Raw genomic sequence first — 20,183 nt, 5'->3', positions numbered from 1 at the left:
AGATATATACTTGGCATACAGTGTAATATAAGTATATATATAAAAGCCTAAGCAACTGGCCAATAGCTATGAGGCCCACTGACCACCAGGGGGCAGATGCTCAATGCAAGAGCTGCTCCCTGGTGGTCAGTCGCTCCCACAGCAGGAGTGCTGCTCAGCTGGCAGACAGACAGGCACCGGTTGCCAGGCTCATGGCTGGCGAGCACAGCTGCAGCAGTGCCAGCCTCTCCTGCAGACACTCCCTCTGTGAGCCCCAGCAGCAGTGACCGCAGAAGGCTCAGCGGGGCCAGGATGAGCGGAAGCGGCGCAGGGCCCAGCCCAGGATTGGGCTCCTCCCCAGCCGCCTGCCGCTTCCTACACTACTTCGTACTGTGCAGGACTGACATGGACACAGGCCTGGAGCCCCACGAGCTGGCAGGTAAAGCCGGGCTGCGGTGGCATGGAGGTCCACTGATCTCCCCAAGCCAGGATGAGGTACCCCACCGGTGCACGAATCTGTGCATCAGGCCTCTAGCTTAATAAATATGTTGGCTATATTCATTTATATCACATGAATAAAAATAAAATAATGTTAAAGGAATGAAAGACACATTTTAGAATATTACATGAATTCATTAAATTTGAAAAAAATTAAAAAGCTTCCTGTATTGTAAATTGTTGCCCTCATAAAGTAATATTACATAAATATTTATGGAAGAAGGCAGAGATGTGGCATATAAAGAAGGGAAAGAAGGCTACACAGTTTTATTTCTTAAAAAAAAAAAACAACACTTCTGAAGTAAATACAGCAAACTTTTATCTTTTTTAAATCGGAGTGGTGGATATTTGGTTGTTCATTATATTTCTTTAATTTCGGAATATTAAGGTAATTTATTTTAAATCCATCAAATAAAGCAGAAAATGTTCTATCTTTTTCTGTATTTTTTCAGTCTACTTTCAAATTACACTGTAACATTTTATGGGTAGTGTGAGTACTTTATGATAATAAAATAATTCCAATTCTTCCCTCTTGTCTTTTGTATAATTTCTGTCATTAATTTATATGCCGATAAGTATACATAAGCATATTCTATAAACATATATGTGTGTATATATGCCCTTCCATGCTGTGTGCAGACCTGAGTCTGAGCTATTTTCTTTCTCTCTAAACATCTTTAGAACATTTCTTGCAAGGCAGGTTTGTTAGCAACAAACTCCTTCAATTTTTTTTTTTTTATTCTGAAAAAGTCTCTTTCTCCTTTACTCTTGAAGGGTAATATGACAGGGTATATAATCCCAAGTTAGTGTTTTTTTCCTCAACAACTTAAATATTTTAGTTGCTTGCAAAGTGTGTGAGAATTTGGGTATGGTTCTTATCTTTATTCCTCTCAGAGGTCAAGTGTTGTTGTTATTGATTTTGTTTTCTTCTGTCTTCTTTTCTGGAATTTTAAAAATAGTTATTTTCTGTAATTTGAAATTAATATGTGTGTGTGTGGTGGGGGAGTTTTTTGTTTTTGTTTATTTGATTTTTTTGGTTTTTTGTTTTTTTGGGGGGTATTATACTGTTTAGTGTCCTCTGAGCTTTCTGGATGTAGTTTTGTGTTTGACACTAATTTGAGGAAATTCTCAGTCATTATTGTTTCAAATAGTTCTTCCGTTACTCTGTTCTCCTTTCTCTCCTTTTTGTCTTCCTGGTATTTCCATTATATGTATGTTATACCCTTTATGGTTGGCCCACAGACCTTGGAGAGTCTTTTCTCCTCTAGTCTTGATTCTCTTTGCTTTTCAGTTTTGGAAGTTTCTAGTCCTACATTCTCAGGCTCCTCAGGGAGTTTTCCCTCAGCTGTGTCCAGTTCACTAATAGGTGCATCAAGAGGTTTCTTCAACATTTTTTTTTTTTTTTTTTTTTCCCCGTGCTTTTGATCTACAGCATTTCTTCCTGTTTCTTTCTTAGGGTTTCCCTCTCTCTGCTTACATTTTCCATCTGTTCTTGCATGCCGTCTACTTAATCAATTAGAATCCTTAGCATATTATCATCGTTATTTGATGTTCTGGCCTAAAATCCAATGTCCCTGCTGTTATCTCAGTCTGGTTCTGATGCTTGATCTGCGTCTTCAGATTGTGTTTTTGCCTTTTAGGGGGCCTTGCCATTTCTTCTTGATAGCCAGAGGTCAGCTGGGTGAGGGGGACTGCTGTGGCCAGGCCTTTCGCAGTGCAGCGCAGAGCTGAGGGTGAAGGGAGGAGACACATTCTAAGACCCAGTTTCGGTCTTTTAGTGAGCTTTAGCCTCTGGGCCCTGAGCTTCACAGGTGTGTCTCAGCTTTTGGGTTCTCTCCCTCAGTGAAGACAGATTGGGGAGTGTGTGTGGACCGGAGCTGGCTATCTCCTTTGCCCACGTGGAAGGACACAGCTGACCGGAGGTGGGCATTCCCTTCTCCCAGGTAAACCAGGCTGAAAGAACCGCAGGTGAGGCTCCCCTTAGCTCCTCTCCCTTTAACTCTCCGGAGGACGCGTCTTGTTAAGAGCAGAGGGCTCAGGTGGAGGGTTTTAAAGTCGTTCCTTTTCCCTCCCCTGCCAGATGCAGGAGGGTTCTCCTCTGTCGCTCACTGTGAGAACCTGGTTGAGCTGCTCCCCGAGGTAAACCTCACAAAACCGCGGGCTCCCCATGGCAGGGTCCCCTGCAGTTTTCAGCTCCCTGGGTTGTGCACTCAACCTGCAGCCTTTTGCGGTTACAATCCAGGTTTTCCTACCTGGTTGGCCTCCTGCGGAGAGTCCCTGCTCCGGTAAGCCATGGCTGCTGGGTTCCCCTGTCTCTCTCTCCATCTTGGTGGGGATGGTGGTGTTGGGAGGATAATGGGGAAGGAGGGAAGGTTGGGAAGGGCGGCCTCAGAAACTTGCCTGTGTATCCCCTTCTCTATTTCTACCCAAGAACACTTGTTGATTTTTTACGTTTGTTCAGCTCTTTGCTTGTTGTTAGTATAAAAGGCACCTTTCAAACTCTATGTGGGCCCTGAAATACATTAGTGAATTTGTAAGGCCTTTCCCTGGAGCATGTTTTCCCAGAGGAACAGGCATATGGGAGAGCATAATGGCGTGTATGTGTACATGCTTGGTGTTCCTGTCCCCGTGTTACTGCAAAGGGGACCTAGCCCTTGGCAGGTCTGCCTAGGACCAGCCTTCGTGTGTGGCGGGTTCTTGACTTCATGCAGGAAACATTTCACAACACGAGTCCAGGTGACTGCGAGGGGACATTCATCAAAGTTGGGGATAAAACAAGAAAGGGTTGCCCATAGAAGGAGAGGCAGGAGGACCTAGGCTGGGCTGCCCCAGCTCTCTGGGAAGACAGGAAAGGGGGCCTCAGAGTCAGGTTCAGGGGTTAGCCTGCGAGGAGCCGCTGCTGCTCATTGCTCCTCAGATTGCAAGTCTTGTGGGGCCCCTTAGAGTGTAGGAGATGCTTGCCTAAGAGGGAAAAAGATGGCAAAGGGAGTAAGGGGGTGAGGGGGGGGGGGAGGGCTGCTCCCCAGAGAGTGACCTAGCACCTGGTCCTTTGTCTTGAGGCTTTATCTCTGTCTCCCAGGTAGAAATCTTAGCAGTCTCAGGGGAGAATTTCAGTAGAATATTAGAATATTCATCACTTTCCAGATGTGCTTCTCCAGAGCCTGGTCTTCACTGGTTGGTCAGGGCAGGGGATCCTGGTGTCCCAGGCTGGTTTTGCTGCTTTCTGGGTCTGGAGCTGAAATACAGCTGAGACCTACGTAGATGTTATTTCTGGGGAGGTGAGCCTCTGTGTTTGCTGTAAATTGCTCTGCCAGTTCGTTCAGCTGTCTGTTTCCTCACCTCACCTGTCCTGGCTTATGGCCTGTCTCGCTGGCACACCTGTAGCCTAGTCCGAGCTTTGCTCTGTTATGTTGACAGTGGATGGCAATTCTCAAATTAGAACTAGACATCCCACCACCATTTCCTCAATCTCTTCAGTTCTTACCTGAAATCAAATGTCCTTTCTTCAAATATACAGTGATCTCTTGCTTTGTTTATAAAAATGCACTTCCAATATTTTTTTCTTTATTGTGTACCTCAAGGCTCTGTATAGTAAAGTACTCAAAAATTTAAAATGAAAATTTACACAGAAACCCAATGTGGCTGGCTGATTGTGACTCAGTTGGTTGAGTATCATCCTGTGCATGAAAAGGTTGCTGGTTCAGTTCCTGGTTAGAGCACGTCCCCAGGCTGTGGGTTAGGTCCCCTGTTGGGGTGAGTGAGGGAGGCAACTGATTGATGTTTCTTCCTCTCCCTCTCCCTCTCCCTCTTCCTCTCTTTCTCTTTCCTTTATTCCTCCTTTCTTTCCCTCTATCTTCCTCTCTTTCTAAAATAAAGAAAATATATAAAAAGAAGCCCAATGAACCTAAAAGAAGCAAACATTTTTAAAATATAAACTTGGTGTATTTAAACTGACTGTTTTCAAGAATTTCTATAAAGCTATAGAATTGAGACAATGTATATAAATTTACCTCATTAAAATATAGGAACAATTTTTAAATGTGTCTTGAGAATTTCCACCTGTCAGATTTATCTTATCATGTGTTTTTATTTCTGTTCATGTTGTTACTATATTTATATTCATTTATCCTTAATTAGGTCACATGTTTCAGCCATAGTTGTCCCTTTATATATAATTGTTGTATGAGGAAATGAACAAATGAGTGATGCATTTACTAATTATGAGCAACACCTAAGAGAATTTAAATCTCAAAAAATTTGACTCACATAAAGGAATTAGTTGTACATCAAAAAAATTTTTTTTAAGGAACTTATGCATTCCTTTTTTCAAGTCTGCTTTTGATATTTTAAGATTGTTCTGAAATTGTTCTCTTTCTTGTCACTGTCCTACTTCCTAGGTTTATTCCTATTTTAAATAGAATTTCCACAGTTGTTCCATATCTATCATCTAAGTTGCTTCCTATGTAAAAATGACAAAAAAGGAAAATTAGCTTTGAATCACAAGGTCAAGCTGTTGAATTAATGGCATCTGCCATTATAAGAAAAAAATAAGACAACACTTTAATAAAAGAAAGTCCTAAGTCAACCTCCATTCTCAGCAGACAGCTGCCTGATTTGAATTTTGATTCTGCCTCTTACTGCCTATGTGATTTTGGCCATGTTAGTTAATTTTTTCAGGCCTTCTTGTCTTCTTCAGCAAGATGGGGATTGTAGTGGTACCTACCTCCTAAGATTGTCAGGGTTAAAAGGATCAATATATGTAATGCTCAGAACAGTGTCCAGAACATAGTGTTATAATGACTAGATAATGGTAATATAACAATAATGATAATATAATAACAATGTTGATACACTAATAATGATAATAAAATATAACCATTATTTGACTCTCACCAAAACTATCTAAGAAAGGTAGGAGAGTTTACTAAATAGTACAGTTTCCTCCTCACAAGGAACTTGGAAATCTAGGCAATATTCCACTTCTTTAAGAACCAAACATGAGCCCAGCTGTAGTGGTGACCTATGAACCAGAAGGTCACTGTTTGATTCCCCATCAGGGCACATGCCCAGGTTGCAGGCTCAATCCCCAGTAGGGGGCATGCAGGAGGCAGCCAATCAATGATTCTCGTCATTGATGTTTCTATCTCTCTCTCCCTCTCCATTCTACTCTGAAATCAATAAAAAACAAACAAACCATGAAATCAACATGTAAGAATCAGAAAAGATTTATAGGATGAACTTCAAAGAAACTGCAAGGCTCACAGGCTAGCTGGACTTCTCTGTAACCTAAGTTAGATTGCAACATGGATAAAAGAAAAGTAGGTCAATTAGAATCTGATTTCTTAGTCACAGTTGCTGTGACAGAGAGATTCAATAGATCCTGGTAAAAGAATATGAATTTGTCTTGATCTGATAACCTGCATCTTGCTGTGAACGTTACTGTTATAAAACAGTGAGCCATGGCCCATAGAAAAGAGGCTGGTCTACGGTTTGTGTGATATAAATGATTGCTGTTACTTATTATTTTTATAGTTATTGACATATTAATATTGTAATTAATATTAATTCTTCTTTATATCCCCCCCCCAAATAACTGTCAGATCCTAATTTGATATACTATAAACAGTATGTCCTCGCAGGAGAATGCATAAAACAGAAGGTGGGAAGAGCAGCTGGTCTCGGTGGGAGTTATAGATCATATTCAGTGGAATTTGGTATTGTACACAGGGTAAGCGTAAGAGCCAGCAAATCGGCTTCTGAGGTCGCAGGGCTGAGTGCCACACTCCTGAACTTGACAGAATCACTAAGCTAATGGGAGAGCAATGACAGATAGATGGAGGATAACTCCCAGCTCAAAACCCAGGTTCACCTCTGGCCTCACAGGAAGTTTCCGTTATAAAACGTCTGTAGTCTATGTTCTGTAGTTTCACATTTCTCCAAACTTCTGGTATAATTATGTTTAGACAATAAGTTTCCTTTAAAATATTTACCATCAATCCGATTAATCGATTGGATTACTTGTGGAATACCAACCTGAAATAGAAAACATCTTGATCCTAAAATGATTTTAAATATACTTATTCTATTTATCTGGTTATTAAAAATAAACATGCGCACAGGTGTTACTCTGTACCAAGCAGGTCTGAGGCCCCAGGCCCTGAGACTGAGCGCAGATAGGTCAACGAATAACCACAGCAAGCTGTGGTATTAGCAGCAGCTATGTGGTGCCGGTGTGTGTGTGTGTGGGGGGAGCAACTTGAAAATATTAAAATCTGGAATGAGAAATAAGCTTATGAGATCCTAAGCTATGTTTACATTATTGTTCATGCTTCAGTGAAAAGATAAGAATGATTTCTAATTAGTCTTTCAGTTATTTGGTTTTAAATGTGTGGTTCTAAACTGCAAGTGTGCTTAAAAGCAGTTTCCCTCTCCATTAAATTAAGTACCCTTCCTAATCGTCTTTAAACTGTCACATTTATTTTAATAAAGCCTTTCCTCATAGATAATATTAAGGTATATGAGGAATCTTGAGTTGATGGAAAAGTAGAACCTTTCTCATATTAATAATCATTTTCAGAAAATAGTGTCCTCAGTATAGTCACGTATGCCTGCTTGTGAATTGAAAGTCAGAATTCTTCCCAATGTGTAAGACCAGCATGCAATGTGTTAGTCATTTCTGAAACCATTCTATAAAGCTGTTTCAATATTATTTTGTTTTATGTAAGACTTTCTAAGAAAAACTGGAATGATAAAGCAAAATTTTTAAGTCTATTAGAGTTATCAGGAAAATATATATACAGTAACTGAATGTTCTGTGTTTTTAAGCCCTGAGTTTCCATTAATATCACAGATGATAAAATGGGAACCCATTTGTCTCAATGTTTTAACTCTGAAGTAATACTGGTCTCCTTACTTAAAATAAAATGTACCCAGAAATTGTTCACATAATACCCATGCTTTTACTTGACTTATAAAAATTATGGGGTACTGACATTTTTAAAAGGTTATATACCGAGCTCTAGCTTCTTGTTATTATAGAGTGTCTTGGTAAAACTAACTCTACTTCCAATAATAAACTCTGAACAAAATATTGAAAAAGAACTATTTACAGAATAATGCTGGTAGAGACTAGAAAGGACCTGACCCTAGAAGAGCCCATGTTGATTTTTCACTGAGATGCTTCCCACTGTCCAAAGCAAACCAGAGATAACACTCAAGCACAGTCTCTGTTTCATTGGGCTGAAGAGTCAGTGTCTGGATTTTGAGACTGTCATAGAGGCTAGGAAGCGAGGGGGGTGGTATACCAGGAAGGGGGCCACAGATAGGAAAGCCTACAATTCTCATTCCAGGGAGTCCAGAGGAAAATAATACCTAGAGCATTGAAAATCTTGAACAAAGATATTAACAGCTTTATCTGGAAAAGAAGACAGCATTGGAGTTTAATTCCTCCCAAGTTGAAGTGGGTGGGTAAAATTGCTTTTTCTTAATGCTGCAGAAGGGGCAACTCAGGACTAAGGGACTCAGGCACAAGGGCAGATCTAACAGAGGAATAGGGAGGATTGTGGGAAGAGGAGAGAGAACAGACTATAAGCTGAAAAAATAGTTTTTCATTTTTTCTTGAAATGTCTGAAAACTGTGATGGGTCATTTTTACTTCAAACTAAGGAAACATTCTAAAATAAATGAGTAAATACTTCAGATGGATTTCATACTGCATAGGGAACACAGTTTATGCTCCCAGCAACTCTCACATAGTGTCATTGTAAGTACAGATTTACAACTTTTAAGAAAAAAATTGAAAAGAGTGATACTTATACATTCCCCTTCTAAAAAAAACTTCTACAGAAATAATCTAAACTGTGCACAGATACTAGTATGTGTACAAAGCTGTTCATTGAAAATTTTAAATAGTAAAATATTGTAAACAACTTAACATCATTAATATACTCATCAGAATTGTGGCCAGAAACAGATTGCTCACTCACATTATGCAATTTGAAGATAATTTAAAGAAGGAACAATTTTAAAAAAAATATGTTGCAAGGTGTTAGCAAGTTGCAGGGGAGATGGTGCTAGGAATAAAGGGAGCAGTCTCCTGCCACTTCGAGGAGCCTCTGGTCAAGGGATGTAGCCAGTCCAGACAGACCTTAAGAGAAGGAAGAAAGACTCTTTCCCACGCTCTCCAATCTTGTGGCTCAAACTGAATTAGATGGTAAGGAAGCCTTTTGATGTGGTCGATGCATACCAGCTTCCTGGGATATAAAAGGAGGAGGGGAAGAATGGCAAATAAATCTAGAAAGGCAAATAGAAGATATTTACACTTGGTATAATTTACAGTGAAACTTGCATTTATCCATTAAAATAAATTGGCTTTTTTTTAAAGTAAAAAAGGCAAGTAGTCAAACTGGATGAATACATTAGATAGTTGGATATGTTAATAAACCGTAGAAATATGAAAGATGAATCATATAAAACATTAATATCTTCTATTTCTGTCTATAGTCACACTCTATATATAGTGTATAACTAGCCCCCTATCTGTACATTTGAATATGAATATAAAATAAAATACATTTGAAAACATATGCCAAACTACTAGCAGTATTACTTCTAGGGGGTTGCTGTGCATTAGAGAGAGTGGAAGACTGATCTTCTGTAGTTGTGAGGCTTTTTAAAATATAAGAATGTATTTTATCACCATTTTAAAAATATAGTTAAAGGAAAATAACGAGGGGCAGGAGGAGAAAAAAATGAGAAGAAAGCCATGATCACTAGGATCATGCATTGTTTCAATAAGAACATCCTCTGACACCTCATTTCACTTATATGCAGGCTTACTAATGTTGTAGATGAGAGAAATGTGATAGCGAAATATTTGACAGTTTCTCAGGTTATCACTGAGGAAAAGCTGAAGAAATGTGTTTTAGTTTATCATACACCTAGGAATGTTTGAACCCCAAACCTGAGTGGCATCTGTAATGGTGTGCTCTGTCTACCATCCTTTTTTGATCATTTTTACGTTAGTGACTTATATCAAGATATTAAATGACATGATGGAGACACACTGATGAGAAAGATATGTAATCTAGTGACTGAATGAGGAGCCCCCAAAATATAGACAAGCAGAACAACCAAAAAAATAATTCCTAATCTGATATAAATGTAAGATTCCAAAATTGAGATAAAACAAAATTACTTACATATGCCCAGGATCAAGTAAATATGGCTTAGCTGCAGCATGGGTCTAGCTTGAATCAATTCAGTAAGTGTCATCGTTAAGATATGGCTCACTATAAAACTCAACTGATTTTTACCACATTCATAAACAATTAGTTGCAAGAAAGCTATTCAGATTATACGAAGAATTGTAGAGTAAGTGGAGCATACTCAAAGAGCTCTCATGCTATCAGCAGAGTTTTGAACCATATCTTAAGGGCACTGGTTAGAAGACCTGTCAGTATGTTGGCCTGAAGCAGACCACATGATAGCAGTGTAGCTGTATCTGATGTGGAAGACTCTATGGGTCATGATGCACAGAGATGATTGCAGCTCAATACAGACAAGACTTATCTGAAGGTGTTCTGATCTTAGAAGGCAATGAGCTTTTGGAAGATAAATTGTAGATGAGATTCAAGCAACTGACACCCAGATGCTTTCCACTCTGGCATCCTGTGGTTTCATGTATTTCCCATTTTTTTCATAGATGAAAATGGGACTTCCTCTGGTTTGCACATTAGCATGCTGATGCTGAATCGATATTATTCTGGTTCCTGTCCTCACCATATGAAGCACCGGGGTGATGAGGGGAATTGTTATTAATGGGGCCAGCTTACTGGGCTGCTGAATTTCTGTCAACCTGAAGATCAAATCATTTCCAGTTTTTGAAGTTTCTCATGGACTCCTCTTTCCATTTGTGAACATCCCGCTTGCTTTTAAAGCTCTTTTTATCTTTGTCTCCTCAGGTGTCTTATTTCTGAAGCTTTATCTTTCTGGAACTATTTGCCTCCTATGATTTGCTAAGTTTTACTTTCGATCTCTTTTACTATCATTGACCCTCCACTCTGCTGACCTCTCCCCTCTTGTTAGCAATGCTTTTTCATTATTGATCATCTGAGGGAATATGTAGTTTAAATTTTTTCAACCTCATCTTATTATCTTTAAACTTTATTTCTTTTACTTCTCTGAAAACATTTTTCTATATTATTATTGTATCAAAAATGTATGTTTCTTGAGTATTTGCTTTTTGAATGCAAAGTATTTTTTTTTTAAATATATTTTTATTGATTTTTTACAGAGAGGAAGGGAGAGAGATAGAGAGCTAGAAACGTCGATGAGAGAGAAACATCGACCAGCTGCATCTTGCACGCCCCCCACTGGAGATGTGCCCGCAACCAATGTACATGCCCTTGACCGGGAATCGAACCCGGGACCTTTCAGTCCACAGGCCGACGCTCTACCACTGAGCCAAACCAGTTTCGGCTGAATGCAAAGTATTTTACTGTATTTGTGACAGGTGGCTAGGTTATTTCCCCAACCATGCAAGAAACTTTTTATGTATTTTTCTTTTTCCAAACTTCATTTCTCCTCATGGAGAAGTGATATTCATCTTATTGATATTTAATAACTATTATAAAAGATTCACTATAAAACTCATAACTTTTACATCAATAAATGATGCATAATCATTCAAGGAAAGATGGTACAGTCTAGTACAAAACAATCTTACTCTTGGCCAGTTGAGCATGTGGAGATTCCAGAAGAATGTACAAAGAAACTTAATATTTGAACCAAATTTGACTCATATATTTCAAGCCATAATATGTTTGTTGTAGGGTGGATGAACCATGGTGTCCAAAGTGGCTTTTCAAGTTTATATAATTTGCCTTCAGCTCCTAAGTGGGTCTAGGGACAACCTTTTAGACTTTTAGGATATATCATTAGGATATTGTGGTTACTTTTAGGATGTTGTGGTTAATAAGGAAAATGTTCCCCCTATTTTGGGACTCCTTCTCCTGCTCCAGGGGAAGATTCATGAGCCCTGATTCTTTAACAATGACTTTAACAAGGTTGCCAGTGGTTTGATTCCATTAGAAAGATTTATTTCTTGATGTATTTCTTATTAGATGTAGAAAGGATCACTCTCCCAATAATGAGTTATAATATGAAATGAATTAAGTATCTTCAGTATATGCTTGAACCCCAGAGAGATAAGTAGGGGGTTGAGAAAGGAAACAAAATAGGTTTTACACATCAATAATACATTGCAATTTTTCTATATCCCTCAAATTGAATATAGAGAGCATCTTGATACATGTACTTGATATTCCATTGAAATCAAATGTTATACATCTAATAAGATTTCACTTAAAATCTGTTTTAGAAGTTTGAAAAGATAGGTTACATCAAAATAGAGGGTCTAACACCTAATAGAGCAAGTCTGGGAGACAGACTCAGGGCTGTGCTTGTGGAGAATGGGTGATGAGGGAACATTCTTATGAACAGATCATCCTAATGCTCAGAGACTGGTGGGCTAGTGAGCAACCAAAAAGATGCCCTTTTTCCTGCATCAGATTGCTTTGTCTGAAGTATTTTCATTATAATATACCTACCAGAAAGGTGAACTTTACCTTAAAAGTTATTGGGAAGGTTGACATTTCTACTTCAGAAAAATAAGATACCATAATCCAAAATCAAAGGTTGTAAGCTTTGGTGCCGTATTTTGGTTGTTTGACTAGAGTTTGTGATAGTTATCCAGCTGAGAACTTTACATCATGTTTGTTTATAATCCTTAGCATGGCAAAATTATTTTTATAAATTAATTTTTAAATTGTAGTTGGTATTCAGTATTATACTAGTTTCAGGTGTATAGCATACTGGTTAGACATTTATATAACTTGTGAGATAATGCCCCCAAGAAGTCTAGCACCATCTGACACTATATATGGTTATTATAATATTATTGACTATATTCCCTATGATGTACTTTATATAGTATAGCAAAATTCTTAGTGGAAGATTTTCTGAGTATGGGCTTTCAAATAAAAATTTAAGTTGAGAACTTAAAAAAATAAATATTCATAATGTCTTTATACTCTCCAATGTCTTTCTTCCTGCATGCTCTTTTTTACTAAGCAAATATGAAAAGGTTTCCAAAGATAATTAAAATTTATGATTTCAATATTTAGAAATTCTTTGAATTTATAGTTCACTGCATCAAAAGTGATACTCTTACAAATTATTTTTATTTATTTATTTTCTTTATTGATTAAGGTGTTACATATGTGTCCTTAAACTCCCATTGCCCCCCTCCCATTCATGCCCCCCCCCCCCCGTTGTCAGTATCCATTGGTTATGCTTATGTGCATGCATATAAGTCCTTTGGTTGATCTCTCCCCCTTATCCCCATCCTCCCCTACCTTCCCTCTGAGATTTGATGGTCTGATTGATGCTTCTCTAACTCTGAATCTGGTTTTGTTCATCAGTTTATGTTGTTAATTATATACCACAAATGAGTGAGATCATGTGATATTTATCTTTCTCTGACTGGCTTATTTTGCTTAGCATAATGCTCTCCAGTTCCAGCCATGCTATTGCAAATGGTAAGAATTCCTTCTTTTTTACCACAGTGAAGTATTCTAAATGTGTAGATGTATCTAAGTTTTTTTTTTAATCCATTCATCTGCTGATGGACACTTAGGTTGTTTCCAAATCTTAGCTATGGTGAATTGTGCTGCTATGAACATAGGGGTGCATATAACCTTTCTGATAGGTGTTTCTCAATTTTTGGGGATATATTCCTAGAAAGTGGGATCACTGGGTCAATTATTATTGGTGTGGGGATGTTTCTCAGCACATACTGAGAAATTAACATAAATGTGGAAGAAAAACTTTCTAAATTTGAAATGATATCTCCATGTATTACACCCTTCAGGAGCTCCTCAGCATAAAGTTCACATTTTTGTGAATGATTTTCTAATCTTAATTCCACCATTTCCTACTCCCAACTGATCTTTTTGCAATCATTACCTGCTTCCCTATTAGATTTTGCATATACCTGCTCTGGACATAACTAAGACATTTCCTGTTGGGGTTATTTCCACCTCTTGCCTAAATGTATAACCTTCCTGCAAGTCCCAGTCCAATCTAATTTCATGCTTAAAATTCTTCTAGACCTTAAGCTAAGCATAGGTGATATCTACTTGTTGGAATTCGCTCATTTATTGCCTCTGTTATGAATTTTACATATCTGCACATACTATTTTTACATTGTCTTGGTTTGCTGACTTCCTTTTTGTTTAATTTTTTATATTCTGTGTCAGACCATCCTACCAAGGACAGGTGTTTCACATGGTTCTTCATTACTAGTGGTTTTACATACTAGTAAATTAGTTTTTTAAAAAACCCTGGAGGAGCCATGGTAGTATTATTATGTAGGAGATGCTTAACAAATATCAACATTAAGCCAATGAATGATTGGATCTTCTGAGAGAAAAACATGTAGCTATTGTTTAATTTTATAAGAGTAAATCTGAATATACTCTAAGGTATTATAAAAATATACAAAGTCCATCTAAATAAGAATGACCAGGAGTTATTTATGCAGACTTGCCCTAGCAAACAAGTCAGGCAAGGGAGCTGAAAGGCTTTATAATGGAGAAAAGGAAAAGGCTTTAAGAATATTCTTACTGGAGGTTATTGACAAGGAAGTTGGAAATGGGTTCACTAGAAGGGAGGAATCCTATGTGATTGTTTGGTAACCATATCTGGCTTTCTCTGTTCTGTGTTGGAAGTGGGGGAGAAAGGTTGCGAAAATTGGGGAAAGTTTTCCAAAATTTGGAAAACAAGCATTTATTGACCAAGTTATGCTCCCTTTGGGCCAGGTGCTGCAGAGGTTGTGTTTAGTTTCCTGGTGGTGGTGGGTCAGAGGTCCATTGTCATTAGAGTCTGGCCTTGCAGATCTGTTGAGATATTCAGTCTCTCTGTACAATAATAGCTTATATGTTTGTAGTACCTTTCAGGGTCACAGACTCTCTTTTGTTTGGCCCTTAGAGCAGCTTTTGGTAATGTTTAAGTGTGATAGGAATTCACACTTACGCATTACCAAAAGACAACAAGGCTTAGAGAAGCAAGCGCCCTCCCCAGTGGATCAAATCTAGGAAGAGAAAGTGCTTCTGCTTGGACTCACATCTTCTGGATTCCCATTCAGGCTTAAGAAGCAGTAATTGTGCATATATATGGAATCAGGCAAAGGCTGATACAAATGAGAAGAATAAAAGCCCAGGGAAATCCCATGACATTGTTGAAAATTTAGGAGGATGCAGTCTTGCGCATCTGAAGGATATCTGGAAAACTGAAACGCTATTCAGAACAGAGGCGAGAGACTCTGAGGCTGTCTGGAGGTAGGGTGATGGTAGTGAAAAATGAAGTGCTTCCGAGGAGGTGAAGGGAAGGGAGGGAAGCACCAGCCTTAGCAGCTGGAATTTCAGTTCTTTCTTTCAACAGGGGTGCACCGTCTCCAGCAGGCAGTTCTGCACCCTCTGGGGTGTGCAATCGAACGGGAGGGAAACATTTGTAAAAGATATTTCAGTCCAATTTTAAGAAGCTTCCAACTTGATGTAAGACGTGTGTTAGAGGAAGAATTTTAGGGAGATGCTGGGAGAAGAAAGGGAGAAGGAAGGGGCTCACTACTTATCAAGGCACCATTTAGCAGCGTCCATTTAGCAGGAATACTAATGGAGGGAACAGTGCTTGAGGGAGGGAGAGCTCCAAAGAGGCAGCAATAACTCAGCCACTAGATGATCCCACTGCTAGTAATTGCTACCTTAAGGCTAGTGAGGAACTGAGAAGGATAAAAGCTTGTGAGAAGGAAGATGCGGGCTTTAAATAAGCCTGGATAGGGTCATAAAGAGCAATGAGCAAGGACATGTATTTTAGGACTGGTCCAAAGCATAGCGTCTTGGCTTTCTCTCATGGGTCAATTGCCACCTCCTCTAAGAAATAGTCTCTGACTGCTCCTTCTCTCTCCATAGGGGGTGGGCACATTTTCCCTGGAATTAGACCACGACTATTTACTAATAAAGGCAAATATCATGATGGTGTCATCACCATGGACACTATTACTTCTTGCTCAAATAGGTCTATTCATCTTTTCAAATAACAAGCCTGTCACCCTCCAAAATTTGGTAATTGCTATAATTTATGGAAATAACAGAAGCCAGGCAGCTTCTCATAAAGGCTTATGCCTCCAAAAGGGTGTGTGTGTGTGTGTGTGTGTGTGTGTGTATGTGTGTGTTTTAAACTATAGGGAAATTACCTAAAAAGCCCATATCCAGTCTGTGCCACAGTGACAGCTGCCTTTCCTATAGATTCCCCTACCTGCAGGTCCACTTCCAATTCCAGGGGACATTCATCCTCTCCCGGTGGATGTCAGGGTGCTAATACCTAAGGAGCAGCTGCTCTGAGATGGATGTGCTGCATGCGGCCTGCTTATGGCCCTGCGAGGGCACAGCTACTTCTCAGGGTTGGTACAGTGCCATCTCCACAATTCCTGCATATATTCTCTGTCCACACAATGCCAAGTGAAGTGGGCTTGGGGGACTGAGTGGCCATATTTCATCAATAGGAAAGCTAAACTGAAACCACTAGACCAGAATAATGAATAATTTACAATAGCAGGTAGAAATGTTTCAGCTTTAGCTTACCACTCACATTCCTATTTGATTTGCAGAACATTCTTATCTGAGGGGATGTTTTTCAGTCCTCCAGGTATAGTTATGAGGGTGGAAAGCGCAACATTACAAGTTAGCTAGTAGAAGTCTCTGAGTGTGATCTGTAAACCAAGTTTTTGGCCAGGGTTCTGTTAAACAACCAGAAAAGGACAGGGAGGGTCATTCAGTTCAACCCTGAAGAGCTATCCGGGGACTGACATTTGGCTGAACCCTGAACCAGCAGCATAGAAGGATGGCCTGGCTCAGGGGCCAGAACTCATGGGTGTCAATACGCAGCCGTTTTGCTGCAGTTTCTTCACAGACATCCCATTGCTCACAGCTTTATGAAACATGAGTCTAGTTCCCTTTCCTACTGTGCTTCTGAATTGTAAAATACGATCCTATCTTTTCTAACTACTGCATTCCACCTCCCGTGATTAGTCACACTCCATCCCTTCGAATGGCAGGAGTCTTTTGTTCTGTTACTGTTTTGTTCTATTAATCTTTTGTCCTGTTGACTACTATTGCAAGGTCAGCTGCCCCTTCTGTTGGTGACCTTATTTAATTCGTATCTGAATCCTGAAGGTGGGGGCTTAGTATCCCCACGTTGCAGGAAGCCACGGCATCCTCACAGAGTTAAGGGAACTGCCCCCAGTTCCCCAGTGTCTATCATGAAGGCTGGAGGTCTCTCCTTTAAAGCCTGTGTCCAGCCAAAACCGATTTAGCTCAGTGGATAGAGCGTAGGTCTGCGGACTGAAAGGTCCCAGGTTCAATTCTGGTCAAGGGCATGTACTTTGGTTGCGGGCACATCCCCAGTAGGGGGTGTGCAAGAGGCAGCTGATCCATGATTCTCTCTCATTGATGTTTCTAACTCTCTCTTCCTCTCTATAAAAAATCAATAAAATATGTTAAAAATAAATAAAGCCTGTGTCCACACCCCTAAGTCGGGCAGCTTTTACTACATATCCCATAAAGACATGCGGCTGTTCAGAATTAGGAGAAAGATATTTTTTAAAAGATTATTTTTTGTTTTTGTTTTTTTCTTTTCAAACCGTGGAAGCATTCAGTGCAGAATTCTTAGGAAGAAGAGAATCTTCCTATTGTCTTCATAGTGGACTTTGCTTCACAAGCGTTACTTCTTCAGGTAGATGTTTGTTGCTGAAAAACACCAGTCAGATCACTTGGCAATTATGTTTTTACAGCATAATTATGTGCAAATGTATAAACAAAAATGGCATAAAAGCTACTTTTATGTGAAACTCTGTGCATAATGTCAGAAGGACGCGACTGGAAAAGATTTATGGGGCTAAAAAATTAGTCAAATGCCTGGGGATTTCTTTTTCTAAGGCATAATTATATACAAGGGTTTAAACAAAAGAATTCTGAAAATGAGAATGAATGTTGCATAAAAATATAGTTTTTAGTGGTAGAAAACACTGGATAAAATGCTGTACCTAAACAATAATTCATTTAAAGGGAGGGTTTCCAGAGCAACAAAAGGCTTCATTTTTAAAAAATGAAGTGCATTTCTCTGCATGTCTGTGAGACAGCAAGGGTCATGTTCATTCGCTTTCATTTTTCTTTTAGAACAAACTGAAAAAGGATATTTGAATTAGCTTTTATCTTCTTTATCAATTTGCAGGATTATTAATATAACCTCACATAGTAATGTCTGAGACAGCTGATCCTTTTCATTTCTCTACATTCATAGCAGCCACAATGGAAGTATGTTACCTTGCAGGGACAGACTTTAGCATTGATAAAATGCATGTACTAGCTGGACACCCTACTAAATGCAGATAGACTATGAAAATGGACTATGTCAAATTAGGGTCAAGTAAATTAATCAGCTGAAAGCAAGGCTGTTTCTGGTGGATTGTTGAATCCATGATTTGATTTGGAGAGGGAAGGTATTCATTTCATATAACTATGATTCGTGGAAAAATATATAGTGCCTCTCCCCTCCATAAACAGATTTTGAAATGGAACAAAAGAAGATTGCACACCCAGAAAAGGTTTCATGGAGTGGAAGGTTAAAGGCATTACAGATTCTATGTAAACGTTGCATTTAAGTTCTGGAAAGAGGAAGCAGATCAGTACTATATTAGTGAATCACTTTTGCCAGGGAATACAAGCAACAGAGCACAAGAATCAATCTGGCCGCAGAGCTGAGCCAGACCAGAGAAAACAGGAAGCAGACAAACCTGTTCTCTTAGTGGAAAAATTGACCATTAGTTCAAGTGAGAAGAAATAAAGCCTAGAAAGAGGGTAAAGATAGTAAAAATGAAACGAGGAAAGCTATTGCAAGAATGTTGTTTCTGGCCACATGATGGCCGGAAGTATGACCTGGGGGCCACCTCTGTAGCTCAGCACCGAATTTAGTGCCGGAACTTAGTAAGGACTGATTATTTATTGAAGGAACAAATGACTGACTGAATGAATAGATGAATAGATGAAAGCTATAATTTATAGGATTGAATGCTGAATTAAATGAATAAGGAAGTGAGAATATAAATATATGAGTCAGGCTTACTCAGATATTAGCATAATTATTAATAGGAACAGGAGCCAATTTTAGGGGGAAGGGATGTGTTAAAAAAAAAACCAACAGGATATTCAGGTAGAGGCATCTAATAGGCAGTTGAAATATGAATTTATCACTAAGGAAAGAGTATGTTTGTTAAAATAAATGAGACAGCTTCCAAGAAGTGCTGAATTTTTATAACTTAAGATATATGAGATTTCCCCCCCTTATTTTGATTAGTTATAAATTAAATTTCCCACTATAATTTTTCTACTCGTTCTGCTCTTCTTCTAATCTAGTCACCCATTGCGGCAAAGCCCAAACTTAGTGGCTTAAAATAATCAATTTTCTGTGTTGATCTCTCAGATTTTTTTGGTTGATTGGACTCAGCTAGGTACTTAGAATCTCTCATGCAGTTGATCATGGGGCAGGAGTTACGTAAAGACTCCTTCACTTACATATCTGGTGCTTGGGGTGAGATGGCCGGATGAGCTGGATGCTGGTTAAACACATATGTCTCTCCACAAAATCTCTCTGTAGGGCACTAGTTTGGAATTTTTCATAGCATGACAGCCTCAGCATAGTCAGACTTCTTACATAGTGGTTGGCTTTCCCTGGGTTGAACATTCTAAAACCGTGGTCGGCAAACTGTAGCTCACGATCCACATGCGGCACTTTGGCCCCTTGAGTGTGGTTCTTCCACAAAATACCATGGCCTGGGCGAGTCTATTTTTTTTTTTTTTTACTTGTATTTTTTATTAACTTTTTATTGAAAGGAAGAGAGATGGATAGAGAGTTAGAAACATCAATCAGCTGACTTTTGCACACATCTCACTGGGGATGTGCCTGCAACCAAGGTACCTGCCCTTGACCAGAATCAAACCTGGGACCCCTCAGTCGCAGGCCAACGCTCTATCCACCGAGCCAAACTGGTTTCGGCTGGGTAAGTCTGTTATGAAGAAGTGGTGTTAGAAGAAGTTTAAGTTTAGAAAATTTTGCTCTCAAAAGAAATATCAATCGTTGTACTATTGATATTTGGCTCTGTTGACTAATGAGTTTGCTGACCACTGCTCTAAAATAATGAAGGGAAAACAACGTGGTTTCTCATGACCTCCATGAGAAGTCCTGCAATATCACTTTCCCCATACTCTGTGGGTGAAAGGCAGCCCAGATTCAAGAGGAGGGGACTACACAAGTACATGTTTCATTGGGAGATCCTCTTCGGAGGCCAGCTACCACATTTTCTTTTTATTTTTTTGTATGTGTAAACATCTACTCATGTAACCACCACCAGGTCTAGAAACAACTTGCCCAACACAGAATAACCTCCCTCTACCTCCACCTTACCTTCTATGTACATATCCTGATGACAATGACCTTCCTCCTACTAGAGGTAACCGCTCTCTTGACTTTTGTGGTAGTCATTAATCTCTTCCTTAGTTTAGAGAGTCACCATCTATGTACAAATTTCCAGGC

Source organism: Pipistrellus hanaki (assembly GCF_964339955.1).
Source record: "Pipistrellus hanaki genome assembly, chromosome: 7".
Classification (NCBI taxonomy): domain Eukaryota; kingdom Metazoa; phylum Chordata; class Mammalia; order Chiroptera; family Vespertilionidae; genus Pipistrellus; species Pipistrellus hanaki.
Note: the sequence above shows the minus strand (reverse complement) of the source record.